The 16,157-nt window shown below is 39.4% G+C and overlaps 2 long non-coding RNA genes across 2 annotated transcripts in view; one reads left to right on the top strand and one right to left on the bottom strand.

Moving 5' to 3' along the window:
• Positions 1–11,735: 11,735 nt before the first annotated feature.
• Positions 11,736–16,157, bottom strand: part of LOC113953597 — a 28,165-nt gene continuing 23,743 nt past the window's right edge. Inside the window, exon 4 of the long non-coding RNA XR_003529934.1 lies at positions 11,736–11,815. This is a non-coding gene — a long non-coding RNA (uncharacterized LOC113953597). The remainder of the gene's footprint in view (positions 11,816–16,157) is intronic.
• The window catches only part of LOC113953598, a 15,827-nt gene continuing 14,745 nt past the window's right edge, over positions 15,076–16,157 (top strand). Inside the window, exons 1-2 of the long non-coding RNA XR_003529935.1 lie at positions 15,076–15,170; positions 15,567–15,573. This is a non-coding gene — a long non-coding RNA (uncharacterized LOC113953598). The remainder of the gene's footprint in view (positions 15,171–15,566; positions 15,574–16,157) is intronic.

Below are 16,157 nucleotides of genomic sequence, written 5' to 3'. Positions count from 1 at the left end.
GCGGGCAGAGCAGTCCTCAAAATTGCTTTTTTGAACCACTAACCCAGTGACTGAAGAAAGTGTCTCACCTGGTAGCATCTCAGATCAGAAAAAACGAACTCAGGAGTCCCAGGCAGACAATTTTCATTATGATTTTTTTCTACATATTTGACTGACTTCTCTCTTAGGAAAGCAAATTCCCCCAATATTGATAATCATATATATATATATATATATATATATACAACAGAACATAGATTTACCTCCTCAGAACTGTTTTTTTTCTAGAAATTACAAATAAATATGATCAAGACTGCCACCGAAATGAGGCAGAAAAAAATAGGTTATCTTTGGCTTATGTATGTCTTTGTTACCTATGAATCTAAATTTGAGTCAGATATTATCAGTCATTGTCTTTTCAACCTCCCGAAGCACAAGAGGGTGAAGTACTCCCATAAGGAAAATTCATGGCAAACTTATCACACTGGTCCTCATTAGGGTAAGAACCTGAAGGCAATTCCTACATTGGTGCTGTCCCCTGGCATTCATGGAGCAGTGGGTTATGGCCAATTAATCCATGTATTGTTTACACTTGTTGTTCTTCTACCAGCCTGCTCCCATCTTGTGAGGTTCCCTCTGCAGTGTTCAGGAAAGCATACACACTTTCTTCATGCTCAGGTTGTCTTTGGATTAAATAGCACCAGGTTCATTATGTAAACTCCTTTTGTTATCTCATGAATCCTTGACATACTCTCCAGCTCTCCCTGTGGAGATTTTATTTTTACAGCTGTGTGCTTCTTTGATTAAATAAACAAGTTCACCTATCATTTTAATTGCAAGTTCATCCTGCAGGTTATCATTTATTCTGAATGGAGAAACCATTCAGATTTCATAAGGCTGAAGCACAAGCTGAGGGCAGTCTGCTGTAAGCAGTGAAGGAGGGAGCTGGGAGGCAAATTTTCCTGTAATCACTGATTAGACTGTCTTATACCTTAGTGCATCAATCCGTGAAATACTAAGTGGAAGCTGACTGGTTATTCCTATGTCTTTTTAAATGTCACTCATGCCTAGCAAAATTCAAGTTTGTAACCTTTTAGCCAGACTCTAGTAATGTCAATATGACTTCTAGTGCTTTTAAAAGTCTTGAGGAAAGCTGGTTATTTTCTCAGTTAATTGAATTTTGCCACATCACGTCACTCTCTTGAAAGTGTTTTTGGTCTGTTAAATCATAATTCACACTGCAATGACTAAACAGTAGTACATCCCAGAAAGACAGCTGCAAGCCTACAGCTATGTTTTAAAGGACGTTCCACATCCCCTGTGTTATCACAGTTAATTACAAGAAGACACATCAGTTTGAATTCTGTCTTTAATGTGAACCCATTTGAAATTCTGATTTTGAAGAGGACCCTTTGAGGAAGACAATCTATAAACTCGGTGCCAAGACTTTCACTGCATATAAAACAAGTTCCTTCATTGGTCATAAAGTTTAACTGAGTTAGAAAGAAATTACAAGTGTGGAGCAAAACAGAAAACCTCATGACAATTTTACAATATCTTGTTATATAATTTCTTAGGGTAAATTTTGCAATCTTTTTCTAAGGAAAATCCCTATCTTGTTCAGTAAGTTGATAGGGAAATTAGCCCTCTTTTTATTATGCTTGCTGTTTCAATAATGTGTTCCAGACATATTCAAGCACACGTCTGTTGGGGGAGTAGGATTGTGTGAACAATCTCTCCCGCACTTCTATAGGCCTTGACTTGGCATAGCTGGGTACAGACAGTAAAAGAAACTGCGTAGTTAACATGGCTTCAGGGTCTGAAGCCAAGACAAAGGAGGATCAGTGCCAAGGTTAAGGAGTCGTTCTGAGAGGTAAACATGTGCCCTCAGCTTATATGGACACCTGTAATACTCCAGTTTACACTGGACAACAAAGTATGTTTCTTTTATGTATCCAATACTGTAGAAGAAGGATCACTCCTCAGGGTGTAGTAACAGTATATAAAGAGTATCCTTTTTGTAATAAACAGACATTTTGCCAATCACATTGGTCTGTGAGCAATCTGTCAAGCCCCTCCGCTGACACACGCCTAATTAAAAACCAATGAAAATGTAAACATTTATATTTATTCATTGCCTTTTACAGAAAAGAGCAGTGGGACAAGGTGAACCAAGAGTTGCTCTGCTCTTCACAGGCTACCTCCAGGCTTAACAATGTTTTAGGGAAAACAGATACTTGTGTGTCCTTTGGTGCTATCAGTCAGTGTGGGGCAGCAAGAAGAATCCTGGTGTATTCTGACTGACTGTGTTTTACTGTGAAACTGCAACAAAACTGAGCTCCCAGGACTGTGCAGTATGAGAACAGCTTTGAACCTCCTTACCCCATCACCGACAAAAGTGCAAGCTGTCAGCCAGTGCATTCTCTGAAAACTGTGCTCAACCTCATGCATTTGATGCTTGATCATTAGAGACCCCTGTATCCAGTACAGTACTGTGGTTTGTTCAGATGCACTGGGCTCCAGTTGTGTCCAGGACTGGCATCCAGTGACCACTGAAGGCTCTCCTTTCTTACTAGGGCGACACCCAGTTCGTTTCCAGTTTTCCATGCATCCCCGTTGTCCTGGTTTGAGAACCCTAAAATTCAATTCCCAAGTCCTAAACCCCCCTCCCACATCTCAACCCAGTGTGAGATGGGTTTTCCAGACACAAGACTCAGTATGGGGGGAAGGGAATTATATTACAATCACTGTACAAATAAATATTACAATACATCATATACATAATCTTAACTATCTCTCCTATGATAAATCAGTATTTACAATAGATCAATCTCTTCTCCCTCCAATAAAAGTCCAGAAGAGAAAAAGAAAGATCCTTTCCACTCTCAGGGCAGCAGTGTCTCTCTTCTTCTATGCAGCAGCTGTAGTTGGATCTCCTTTCATTACACACAAGGGGGTCTCCTCTCCCCCCTCTCTTTCATGGACTGCGATATCAGGGACAAGCTCGAGTCACCACGTCATATCACAAAGTGTGGGGGTATCTTCATGACGGTCCCTTTCCTCAGGGGATTCACCCCTGAGTCGGAACGTCTCGGGCAGCTTTCAGTTGTAAGCCTTTGCCTTAAGAGTTCTATCAGAGCTCCTGTGCTCTGTCTCAGCTGCTAGCTTGGCAGCAGCAGCGGGGGGGGCCAAGGTCACCCCTTCTGCATTCCATCTGGCCGTCCTGGTCCAGCTCTGGGATGTCTTGAGCTTCTTAGCTCCTCTCTCTGGTGCATGCTGCACTCCAAGACTCCTCTCAAATAGGAGTCTGTCTCCTCCTCCTCTCTAGGAGGTCTCAGAGGGGTTTAGGGAGTTTGTTTCAGTTCTTACCCCAAAACTCTGTCTCTCTGTAGAGCTTAGTCGTGTTCTGTCTCTCTTCGTTAGAGATGTTTGGCTGCATGCCGGCTTTGCTGCAGCTGTCTTGCTGACAGAGACCCATCAGGAAGGCAGACACTCATGAACTGACATTCTGGTGAAAAACCTCGTGTGTTGTAATCTGAAATGGGAATAAAAGCTATAAATCCTGAGCCATAAAAAAAGCGTAAGAACTGCTTAGATATATCTATTAATAATAAATCTCAGTGACTTTTAATTAATCTGTTGTTCCTTAAGTAAGATATATTTCCTTTTACACATGAATGCCCTATCAGATACGTGACTTCAGGTACAAAACAGAAGACAGAGCAGCATCATTGCAGATAGTTTTTCTCCCTAGAAACACTTTGCTGTCTTCACCAGAGAAAACATGCAAGTTGTTTGGCATCTTTGGTAGCTTCAAAGTAGTTAATGAAATCCTATTCAAAGCCAGAGATGTGATTTACCCTTTGGTCTGATTACCATCAGTGGAAAGGAGACATGCAGATGCTCTGGAAACCAAGTAACCACATGCTCTGGCACGCAAGGCATAGCTACCCTTATCTCACAGCGCAGATTTAATGAATTCTAGCAGCTTCTACCTGTATAAGAGAGTAAAGCAAGTAGCACTAGCCCATTGCAGTAGAGCTCTCACCTTCCTTAAAATATGCAGTAGCTAAATGTCAAGGATTACCACTTTTAGAAAAGACATACACAGAATAATTTAAAGATTATTCTGAAACACGGGTTAGTACATACAAGTCCGCATATGAAAAACATAATGATATATACCGCAAATACTTACTGCAAATACATCAATGTAAGCTTCTCAGCGTCTTCATGATTTGAAACAAGCAAAAAATAATGGTTATATGGCTGTTATTTGCTCTTTTAATCTGATCTGGGATAGTTAATGTGTTAAAAATAGAACACCATTTATCAGAAAAAACCCAGCCATTTATGTGGTTGTATTAATTATTGTATTATTGTATTAATATTGTATTAATAGTCACCAGGTGCTTTTAGTACCCCAAGAAATGCACCATACCTGAAGTTCTGTGTCATTCTTAATTTGACTCTGCCCAGGGGAGGGTGGGGAAGGGGAAGAAGACTGGAAAGGACGTGTGGTGCTTGTTTTGGCATGAACCCAAACTACACGAGGTGCAGTCTGAAACAGCTTTATTACAAAAGAACAGCAGCTTAAATGCAATGTTTAAATCGTGACATGTGACCTCTCAACCAATCACACCAAGGCACTCCACTGCACATGTCAGATAGAGTACTTGGAACTACAAGTCCCAGAATGCTTTGCAGCACTTTTCCTGTAATATGAATCCCTACACGGACGCTTGCATAAATGATCTCATTTGTGCAGCAGGACGTTCCTTGAAATAGTCATCATGCCATGACAAGTAGATTATATTGATTTTTGGCAATTGTCTCTGATGAAAGTATTTTAACACTTTGAAGATTCATCGTCAGCATAGGCGAGAGTTATCTATAGTTTGTCAGTACCATAGAAGCAGTACTTTAAATTAAAAGCTTAGCTTTGTGAATGTGTGTGTTACCATGTGAATTGATTTCTGCTAATTGACCCTGATGCACACAGAAAAAGTTATGTGATCAGTAATATTTAGGTACTTATCTGACTACCACAATCTCTGCTGTATTTGAGAAGATAGTATTTCCAAGACATTTTTTTAACTGGCTAGAAAACTGTCAAAGAAGATAAACTATCTTTAAATCAGAAAATAGCTTCTTTCCTGCTGTCTTATCAAATATATAGAAATGTGTGCTTGCTGCATTACTAATTGGAAAATTTTTGTGTATTGGATCAGAAGTTTGACACTTGATTTGGGTAAACATGTTTGAAAAAACTTTGCCTCCTAGAAATAAAGCAAAACATATGGGAGTGAAATATTTAATATTATTTTTGTCAGATGAATGGGAATATAGAGGAGAAAATGATTGAAATTCAGGTATTACCCTGAAAAAATTAAGGGAAGTTTAAAGTATAAACAAAATACAGAACTTGGAAGAGACATCAGGATCATCAGAAGGTTAAACACAGAATCTGAAGCCCAGCTGTGAATATCTGTGAGACATCTTAAAGATTAATCAAATATTTGCAGAAAGTTAGTCAATATTTCAGTAATGTTGAACTTCAGATTATATTGTTATTGGTAGTTAACTGGGACGTGGCAACATGGACTGCGTTGCTCAGCATGTGACACTGGCACTTAAGAAAAATGCTGCAGAATCATGGTTCTGGTCTCCAAATGACTGGACCTCACTGCTGAATTGATGCATTACACTCAAGGGCTACTAAAGACCAAAAAGTAGTGATCACTGTCTGATCAAAAAATCAGACCGCAAAACACTGCTTACACCAAAATGTGTTGGAATGATCCCTGGTATGTCCTAGTCCCTCAACTTTGCCCAGGATCTGTCTAATAGTTGACACACATCCAAACTCTGCTATGGGTGGTCCTAAAGGCTTAACAGCATAAGTAAACACAGCTCAGCACTTTGGACCCCTGGCCGTGGTTTATTTACTGGTATAAATGTCATAAATGCTGCAGAGCACCTCTTGGATTTCAGCTCTAACTCCTGGATTTTAATGTCATCTCTATTAAAAAGGTGTTACCACTTTATTAAAACTAAATAAAATCAGAATTGGAGTTTTAAATCCTGTTTAGTAGAAAAGAAATGTTTTCCCTGAGATTCTGTCTACAATGTGGGCTAATGTTGTCTCGCAATTCACCTTCAGCATTTTTTGGTCTTGTTGTCAAGGAAGGTGTTGTACCACTTCGAAACAGGTGTGCTCAGCAGCCTTGATCCCTTTGTGCTGTCCTAGGACACATCCTTGCAGCCTATCAGGACAAGAGCTGGTTGAGTGCTGTTCCCCATTTTTCAGCCACCGTGTCCTCCAGGAAGTCCTCTTGGAGCAGATTTACTCTACAGATATGAGGTAGCCAAGATACACACACACAGACTGGGACTGTGAAGTGCATCTCTCGAAACAAAGGCAGAGACTCTAGTCTCAGGTCTGGAGAATCCACTCTGATGAGCTCCTAGGTGTTGTGTTCCAAGGAGTAACGTAATGATTCAGCAAACTACCGCTGCTAGTGCCTATGTTTCTAATAGGATAAAAAAAAAAGAACAATATTTTAGATACCATATTGAGTATTTTTTTATTCAGAAATAAAAATACAGACATTGCTACTGCAGTTAACTCTCTAAATATTTTATCTGACTTATGAACTAGAAGAGCTATGATATCAAATTCATAAGAAAGTGCAGAAAAGTTCAAATGTCTTGAACAAAGGATGTTTAAGCTATCAAAGCTACATAATCAAATTTTAAAGAAGGTAAATTCTCCCACAAGTGTTTTGTAACTCAACTAGGGCAAAAAATAAATTATTATCTTTTTCTGTGTTTGTTCACATGTTGATATATAATAGATAATGCATACATAATGCATTTTCAAACAGTTGCCTGCATTTTTGATCTAGTACGTATGTATGATAGCTAATACGAAATCTTAATGAATTGTTTTTATTGACTAAAATAAAAAAAATTCTCTAATGCAGAGACCTATTTTCTTCCAGTTAAAATTTTCTCTTCAAAGAATTCTCTCTTGCTTAGCATAAAAAAACATATACCCTAAAAACCTGCACTATTTAGTGCTCTTCATCTTTCAATGTATTATTTAACATTCAACAACATACCTGAGGACATAATCCAACACAAAAGTAGAAAGAAAACCCCTCCTCCCCTGTCTAAAATTCAAGACGAAGTATACTCATTATTTCTGGCCTTTATTTTAAGAAAAATGAACTGTGAAGGGTAGCTTCAGGTATTGAACTTGTTTTGTTGTTATAAGCTTAAAACAAAGCAAAACAAACGACAAAAGAATAATACTTCAGGCTTTCATCTAGGAATATATTCTGCATGTATATTCCTCTTGCAGATGGTAAGTAAATTCAAATGAAAGCTTAAGAATATACCTAAGTATAATACTTATAACACATTCAAACCAATGTAATTTGATAATCAATATCAAATTTTTAAAATCCCATCTTCTACAGAATTTAATACCGTCAATTACTATTTCTGATAATGGAAATCAACAGCTAAATTAAAAAAACTGAATGTAACTCTAGAATGTATGTTAAATGGAAGAATAATGCTTAATACATATGCTTTAAAAGCTGTATTTAAATCAATGAAAAATAATTGTTTTCCACACAGAAACTTTGCTTACAACATAAAGTAATTCATATTGTTGTTCAAAACATACATATATATATGTTAATTTTCCAAAATTTTGGTCTGTTTAAATAAGTTAAACAAATTGTTAACTTATTTAAAAATATAGGAATGTAAGTTACAAGATAATCTGAATTCAAATCAGTAAATAACTCCTATACTTGAAGTTACATTATCGATTTGCAGGCATATAAAGTACAAAAAGCAATAAGTATTTATACTCCTGCAGGAAAAATAACCCAATTACCTCACAAACTCCTGTTATCAGTTTAGCAAGTAAAACAAGCATTTGCTGAAAGTAACATTGCTTGGGGTTTTTTTTCAGAATATTATTTTAAAGGCACAAATAACACAAAAATTATTATAGTCCATATCACACTCTGGAGACTTTTGGAATTTTTCTTCTTGTTCCTGTGCTTATTTGAATACTTTTCTCTAACTTACATACTAGTCACATACCTTAATTTATTCAGAGAAGAAACTCCTAAATTTTTATTCAAGGCAACTTAATCACAAGTAATCTAAAAAATATCTCAAACTTTAGAGGCAGATAATTTATTTGTGTTTCTGCTGAAATTGAAACCAGTGGTGGAATGAAAGCTCTAAAATTTCTACAGATGAATGAAAAATCAAAAGCACATCAGAATCTTGTACACGTGCAGAAATCATTCATGTGTAGCAAACTAAACACCATTATTACTCCTTTCTGGGACTGATATATTATTATATTTTCTAAATGTAATTCAAAGGATTAAAGAATAGAATACAGATTTGTTGATTTTAATGTCAGTTTTACCCTCTGAAAAATAGAAAATATAGAAAATTCTCTCCATATGACCAATCACTACATGGCGTAGTAACGGTTTTTTGTAGTTTCTGGCAGTTTATAATATCAGAAATATATCAGTGAGCAGTGGAAAGCCTCAGCATTAAAATCTCTTGTACTTCACTGGATTCAATTACTTGGTCCCACTAACCATTAAGATTTCTGTTTTCCCATTCATGCCCAGAGGCTCCAGGATTTCAGGAGTTAAGTCCCATATATTTTTATACATGTACATGAATATATACACACCTATATATATTATCTCTATTACTCCAAATAGCATATAGATGGGGACCCATTCTTGCTATCTGTCTTTGCCTTCCTTTGTCTTACCACTAAGTGACTGTTTTACAAAGTAGAGCTTGTACTTATTTGGGTTTGTTAATAAGAAAAGTCAATTTTCACTGAATAATCATGTCTGCTTTGTTAAGTAGGCCCTTAGTTATTGTTACGCATTAACAATTTTTTTAGTAGGAAGGTGAAGAAAAAACACTGGTCATTTTACACACAGGCAACACAATAAACAATCAAATCTAAATATTTTTTAATATAATTTTTATTGAATGTTTATATTATGATAACTATTGTGTGCTCAAGTCAGAATTGTTGTCATGCTGAAGCAGCTACCAGTCAAACAGAACACCCTGCTCTCCTAAGCTTAGACATTCAACAACTAGATATTCTAAGATAACATTGGTTCATACAGAGTCCAGATTTCATTAATGGTATGGGAATGGTTTCCTTCCTGCATCAGCTTCTTCCTTGCTTTTAGTAGTCTGAAGGAAATCCAAAGCCCACTGGAGTGAAAATATTGGTAGGCTGATGACTTGGTTTTATTCTATTCTGTTTATTGAACTGTACAGGTTGAAGAAGAAAAATGCTGGATGCAGCTTTCCTGGAAGATTTGATTATGTCACTTTGCCACACAAGTGTAACACCTGGTAGTACAGCAATGATTTACACACAGCTGAAAGGGTAGTTGTAGTGTGTGACTCTCTTCTGAGGGGAATTGAAGACCCTGTGTATGCCAGCCAGACCCACAGGGAAGTCTGCTCCCTCCCCGGGTAGGAGCCTGAGAAAGGGATATCACCAGGAGACTCCCTGGGCTAATTTGGCCCTCTGACTATTTCCCACTGCTGGTTGTGTAGGTCAGCAGTGACAAGGTCGATAAGAGAAGTACCAGGGTAATCAAAAAAGACTTCAAGGCACTGAGCCACCCAGTTGAAGTGACAGGAGCACTTCAGGTGCTAACAGGTAGTGTTATCAATTCCTACCATAGCAGGGATGAATGTGAAAAGGAATACACAAAAAGATGCAATCAATAAGTGGCTTAAAGACTGGTGCTGTCAGTGGAATTTTGGTGTTTTTGGCCATGGGGCATTTTATATGGCACCAAGTCTGCTGGAGATAGATGAGATTCATCTAGAAGGGGAAAAAGTATGTTAGCCCATGAGCTGGTAGGGCTGATTGCTTTAAACTAGGTTTGAAGGGGGAAGGGGATGAGACCAGGTTTGGTAGAGATGAGGTTAGGTAGAGCCTAGAGGTGGCATACCTGAGATAGTGGAAAAATCAGCAGCCCAGCTGTAGTGCATGTACACCAGTGCACACAGCAGGGGTAAGAAACAGGAGAAGCTGGAAGTCACTGTACAGCAGGAAAGCTATGACGTAGTTGCCATCATGGAAACAGGATGGGATGACTAGCATGACTGAAGTGCTGCAATGGACAGTTATAAACTCTTCAAAATGGACAGGCAAGGAAGGATAGCTGGTGAGCTTTCTCTGTTCATTAAGAGAGTGTTTTGACGGTATAGAATTGAGGATAGTGGCCCAGTCCTGTTCAATATCTTTATTGATGATCTGGTTGGGGGGATTGAGTCTTGTCTTAGTAAGTTTGGGGATGACACCAAGTTGGGGGAGGAGTGATGATGTGCTGGAGGGGAGGAGTGTTCTGCAGAAGAGTCTGGACAGGCTCGATCCATGGGCCGAGGACAACTGGGTGACGCTCAACAAGAACAAGAGCTGGGTCCTGTCACTACAATGCCATGCAGTACTACGGGCTGGGGACAGAGGCTGGGTAGTGGCCCAGGGGGTACTAATTGACAGTGGCTGAACATGAGCCAGCATTGTCCAGGTGACCGGGAAGGCCAAGGGCATCCTGGCTTGCATTAGAAATAGTATGGCCAGCAGGACTAGGGAAGAGATTCTTCCCTTATGCTCGGCACTGATGAGGCCAAACCTTCAGTGCTGTGCCCGGTTCTGGGCCCCTCAATTCAGGAAGGACATTGTAGTCCTGGAGTGAGACAAGAGAAGGGCAACAAGGCTGGTGAAGGGTCTGAAGCACAAGTTCTATGAGGAGTGGTTGACGGAACTGGGGTTGTTTAGCCCAGAGAAAAAGAGGCTCAGGGGTGACCTCATCACTCTCAACAACTCCCTGAAAGGAGATTGTAGCCAGGTGAGGGTCAGTCTCTATTCCTAGGCAACCAGTGACAGGGCAAGAGGACATAATATCAAGCTGGGCCAGGGGAAGTTTAGGTAAGACATAAGGAGAAATTTCTGCACAGAAAGGGTAATTAGATATTGGAATAGACTGCCAAGGGAGGTGGTGGAGTCACCATCCCTGGAGGTGTTTGAGGAAAGACTGGATGTGCCATGGTCTAGTTGGCAAGGTGATATTTGGTCCCAGGTCTTTTCCAGCCTACTTGATTTGGTGATTCTAAAAGATCATTATGAGTCTCTGAAATGTCCAGAACAGCATCACTTCTCATTAGTTTTATTTATGTACATAATTGTTCTGATAATAATTTTAGAAGGTCCATTCCAACATTTCAAAGTTGTTAACTGCAATAAACTAGTTATCATGAAAGAGGTCCACACATTCCTGTCACTTTGTCATGCATAACTGCCTGGGAAAAGGTTAATGAAATTATTAAGTGCTCCTTTTGTTTGAAATCATGATTCTCTGCACTCAGGGGGTGTACCCACTCTTCCTCCTTTCGCACTACTTAAAAGGGAAGTATGAAGTTAGTGGGAAATTACGACAGAACCACACTGACCCACTTAGCAAGGATTGGCAAATATGAAGAAGAATTTTTCTTTTTTTTTTTACTGTTAGCATGAGCACTACTAACATAGTGTTCCATTTGTGCCATTCTTTTCTTTCTTTACTGAGAGATCCTGCTCTTGCAAAACAGTTGCCAGGACCTCACCAATACATTGAATATTGCATATTGCAAATGAGTACTGTAGGGACCCACCTATTCATTATGCCAGTTCCATCAAAGCCCAGCCTCTTAATCCATTGAGATGCATTCTTTGGTCTCTTCAGATCTTCAAGGTAGTATTTTGCTGTAGGCAGTGTGGATTGGAATAAAAAGAAAAAGACTTTGAAAAAGCTAATTAGAGAAAAATATTTCCAGTTTACTTTTGTGAAGTTAAAAAAGGGGAGAAAAAAAATTGTATTTTAATAAAAAAAAAAAGGGTGGATAAGGGCTTTTTGAAATGCAACAGTTTTTTATACTCCTAGACATTTCATTGATTTGCAGATCTTTTCCAAGCATTCATTCTGTGAAACAAACCATAATGATGTTAGAAGTACAGTGAACAAGTAGAATACCTAAAAGGACAGAAGGTGTTTCAAAGAGGACCATTACAGCCTGCCCACCATCTCAAGAGGGAAACTGGCTAAACCAGTGATCTGTTTTTCTTGCAGTTTTATTTTCAATTTCAAGGAGGACTCAGAAGAATTAAACATTCATCTATCTGAACAACAACAACAAAAAAGCATTTTACAGTTGGATTATTTTGTTTCTACTTTAACGGCACCTGGATGTGAGAATCAGATTGGGATTCCTTGTAGCTGCTAGGCATATGTATCACTAAAGCAAATCTTAGAGTTGTGAAGCACTTAATATCTCAGCAAAAGTCATGACAGTATTATGCATAAACTACTAGCGATGGAAGACAAATGGAACAGCAATTAGTTATGGGCATGGTTTGCAGCTAAAGTTTTCACTCGTCTTAATTCTGTTTTTATCAGTAACAATAAGCAACAATAGAAAATATCACAAGTGAAAAGAAAAGCAGCTGGCACCAGTCAAACCAAGGCCCCATCCAACACAGTATCCTGTTTCAGAGAGTAGCCAGTAACTTATGAACAGGGAAGAGTATAAGGAGCAGAAATAGAAATACTTCCCCAAAGTACTCTTCTGGTCTTCAGCAACTTAACTTCTTGATGTGCTGTCGCGGTGTTAATAGACTGGGGGGGTTTATTCTCTCATAAATTTCTCAGGTTACTTTTTTGCCAAACTGTTTGGAAGCAAGAAATTTCACACAGGTGCTATCTATCCTGTATAGTGAAAGGAGATGTTGTCACAAGAAGACTTGAAAGGGAGTAAAGTCGTGTTGGAAGAGAGGTGTGAAGAAGGCAAACGAGTGGAGAAGACTGGCCACAGTCTTTAATGGCATAACAGTTTCCAGGATCAATCACATTGTGAGGAGGTGGTAGCAAAACAAGCACTTGCATTGACTGACTGCAGAGCTTTCTACATCTTTATATTCTGCCAACGGGGTTAAGTTCAAGGATTTTTTGTTGCTTCTTTATATATATGGCATGGCTACAAAATGAGGAGGAGGTGTAGGAAGAGTACTGCAGTTCCAGTGACTGACCCTGGTGCCCCTTTTACTTCTGTCACCCATGCTGTTTTTGTTGTAGCTGAAAAAAATTCTTCAAGGCATAAAGGGCAAAAGGGCAAGTGGAAATACCTCCTAAGGTCAGACTCCTTTCTCTTTACACTCTTCATCAAGCAGGAGTGTACATGTGTGGTTGTAGGAGACATGTCCAAGGCACGGGGGATGTGCCGGGGCTGAGAAGCCCAAAGGAGCATGCGTCTAAATGGATAACCCTATTGGTTAGAAGGTCACATGATATCAGGGTATAAAGGGAAGCGCCAAATTTGAAATAAACACTCTTTGGTCACCACCTCAGAAGACCGTACATCCTTCTTTACCATGTAAAGTACCCACCATGCTACATGTGGTTTTTTCCACGTCTGTTTAAAGCATGCAGAATGTTTAAAATATCTACACGATGATTTAGCGCTTGAAGTTAGTCAAGGTAAAAAGATAGTAAGATGGGGATTTTTCCTGACAGCTGTAGAAATCACCAGCACACTCTGGTTTTGTTCCACTTTACAGCACTATCCATTATTGTCAGCATCATTGTCATAGCTGGGATATGGCAACCTTTTTCTCCTAAAAGACTTAATTTGTGATCTAAAACATTCCTCATAAGCTTAGTGCACATTCGAAGGGAATGGGAGACAGCAGGTTTAATATTGTATGGTGCTTTTCACACACTGCAGGAATTGAAAGCTCTCAGTGTGGTTTATGATCAAGGTCAATGAATGCAAGTAAACTCATTAAAGCATTTATGGGGGGCCTGGGTAGATTAGATGCCCTTACTGACCTCTGCACTATACTTTCATTCCTCTGCAGATGAATAAATAAAGAGGCTTCATCGGAGCCAGATATTTTCAGTGTGAGTATTGCTATTAACATAATCATAGCATATATTCATACCTTAGTTCTTATATTTTGTAGTCTTTGTGTCTTGTTTAGAAAACATACATTTGTACTTCCTGAATCCAGTGACACCTATGTTTTTGATATATATCCAGCAGACATACTTTTATCCATTTTTCTTAAATAAATTTATGTGATGGCAGGGGAAAAGGTTTTTGGTTGAGGATTAGTGACTGTTTTTCTTTCGTTTCTAATTTTGTCTTTTTTTCTGTTAATTTTAACTTCTTTATTATGTTGAATTATAGTGATGTTTAAAACCCTGGAGGCAAACTGGTTTTATTTGATTTCTTCTGATATATGAGAAAAAAAAAATTAAGAGTTGTAATCTTGTTTTCCATACTCTTGAGCTTACATTTTTAATGAGTCTTTCAAACTAAAATTGATTTTTCTCTTTCTTTAAAAAAAAAAATTGTATATTGTATGAAAAAATTAATACCTTTGATTTTTTTTAATTGTTTGATCAGCATTCACATCTAGGATGATGAAAGGAACAGTTGTCTTCTTAATTGTTGATAAAAATCAACACTACTTCACACTTACTTTTATTTCCTTTTAAAAAGAAAATAAAATGCACAATGTCAGTGTAAAAACTTTCACAGGTAATTATAATTTTAAATCCTGCATTTCTGAGTTACTATCTGCTTTAGGTCTTGGAAACCACCATTTCTAGGGTAATCCAAGCTACAAGCATTTGTAAAGTCCACTGACATAAATGTAAAAAGATCAATTGCAGATGATAGGGAGAACCAGAGATCTTCAGATCTAACTTTATCTCTCTTACAGTGAAAAATATTTTATGGCTATCTCAATCACAGAATCATAGAATTGGCTGAGTTGAAAGGGACCCATCAGGATCATTGAGTTCAACTTCTTGCCCTGCGCAGGACACCCAGAGAATCACACCATGTGCATGAGAGCATTGTCCAACTGTTTCTGGAATTCTGTCAGGCTGTCACCACTTCCCTGTTCCAGCACCCAACCACCCTCTGGGTGAAAAACCTGTTCCTGATATGCAGCCTAAACCTCCCCCAACACAACTTCAGGCCATTTCCTTGAGTCCTGTCACTGGTCACAAGATTGAAGATGTCAGTGCCTGTCCCTCGTCTTCCCCTCATGAGAAGTTGTAACTGCTATGAGGTCTCCCCTCAGTCTCCTTCCTCTTCTCCAGGCTCAACAGACCAAGTGACCTCAGCTGTTCCTCATAAGGCTTCCCCTCTGGTTCCTTCACCACCCTCATTGCCCTCCTTTGGACCCTCTCTAATGGTTTAATGTCTTTTTATAATGTGGTGCCCAAAACTGCCACAATATTCAAGGTGAGGCCGCTCCAGTGCAGAGCAGAGTGGGACAATCCCCTCACTCGCCTGGCTGGTGATGCTTTACGTGGTGCCCCCCCTGTACTAGTTTGGAACCAGGTTTTCCCCCTGGAGTTGAAAGTGGGAACTCTTGAAGTTTTGAAGTTTTGTCCAATGAGTGCTTCTGCAAAATATAAACATATCACAACCAAACGGAAGAGAAGAGTTGTAGTTTGGTGGTTGAAGAAGTAGCCATGTTCTGACTGCCATGAAGAAAGGGGCTCTGAGCCCCTTGGGGCCTCTGGGCCCCCCCCAGCCCCGGGCTGGGGGAGCTGCAGGGACCTGGAACAGCATAAAGCTGGGCTAGGTACCTGTAGTTATGCCAAGAGATGTTTTCTCCACCATGGGCAGCGGAGACAGAGCAGCAGCAGCGGCAGCAGAAGCAACACTGGCTGGAGAAGGTGGCAGAGAGCCAGGACAGATAAGAACTGAACTAAACAGCAAATGGCATGCACTGCAGAGAGGACTCCTGGAAGGAGACAGAGAGCCAAGAGAGAGCCAACAGCAGCAGATGAGAGCAGAACTAACTCTACAGAGTCGGGGTAAGAACTGAACCAAAAGACCCCAGACTCCTTTGAGACCCCTCTTTAAGTCGGGGTGGTGGACTCTTACTGATTAGAAGTCCTAGATGGAGTAAAGGAGCTAAGAAGCTCAGTCGTCCTGAGAGCTCAGCCAGGACGGTGTGTGGAGGTTGACCTTGAGGCCCTCCCTTGCTGCAAGCTACAAAGAAGCTCGCAGCCATCTTGAAGCAGGGC

The sequence above is a fragment of the Corapipo altera genome, unplaced genomic scaffold, assembly GCF_003945725.1.
Source record: "Corapipo altera isolate COAL_440 unplaced genomic scaffold, ASM394572v1 61281, whole genome shotgun sequence".
In the NCBI taxonomy this organism is placed as follows: Eukaryota; Metazoa; Chordata; class Aves; order Passeriformes; family Pipridae; genus Corapipo; species Corapipo altera.
The sequence above is the reverse complement of the archived record's forward strand: the minus strand, read 5'-3'. Positions and strand labels throughout refer to the sequence as shown.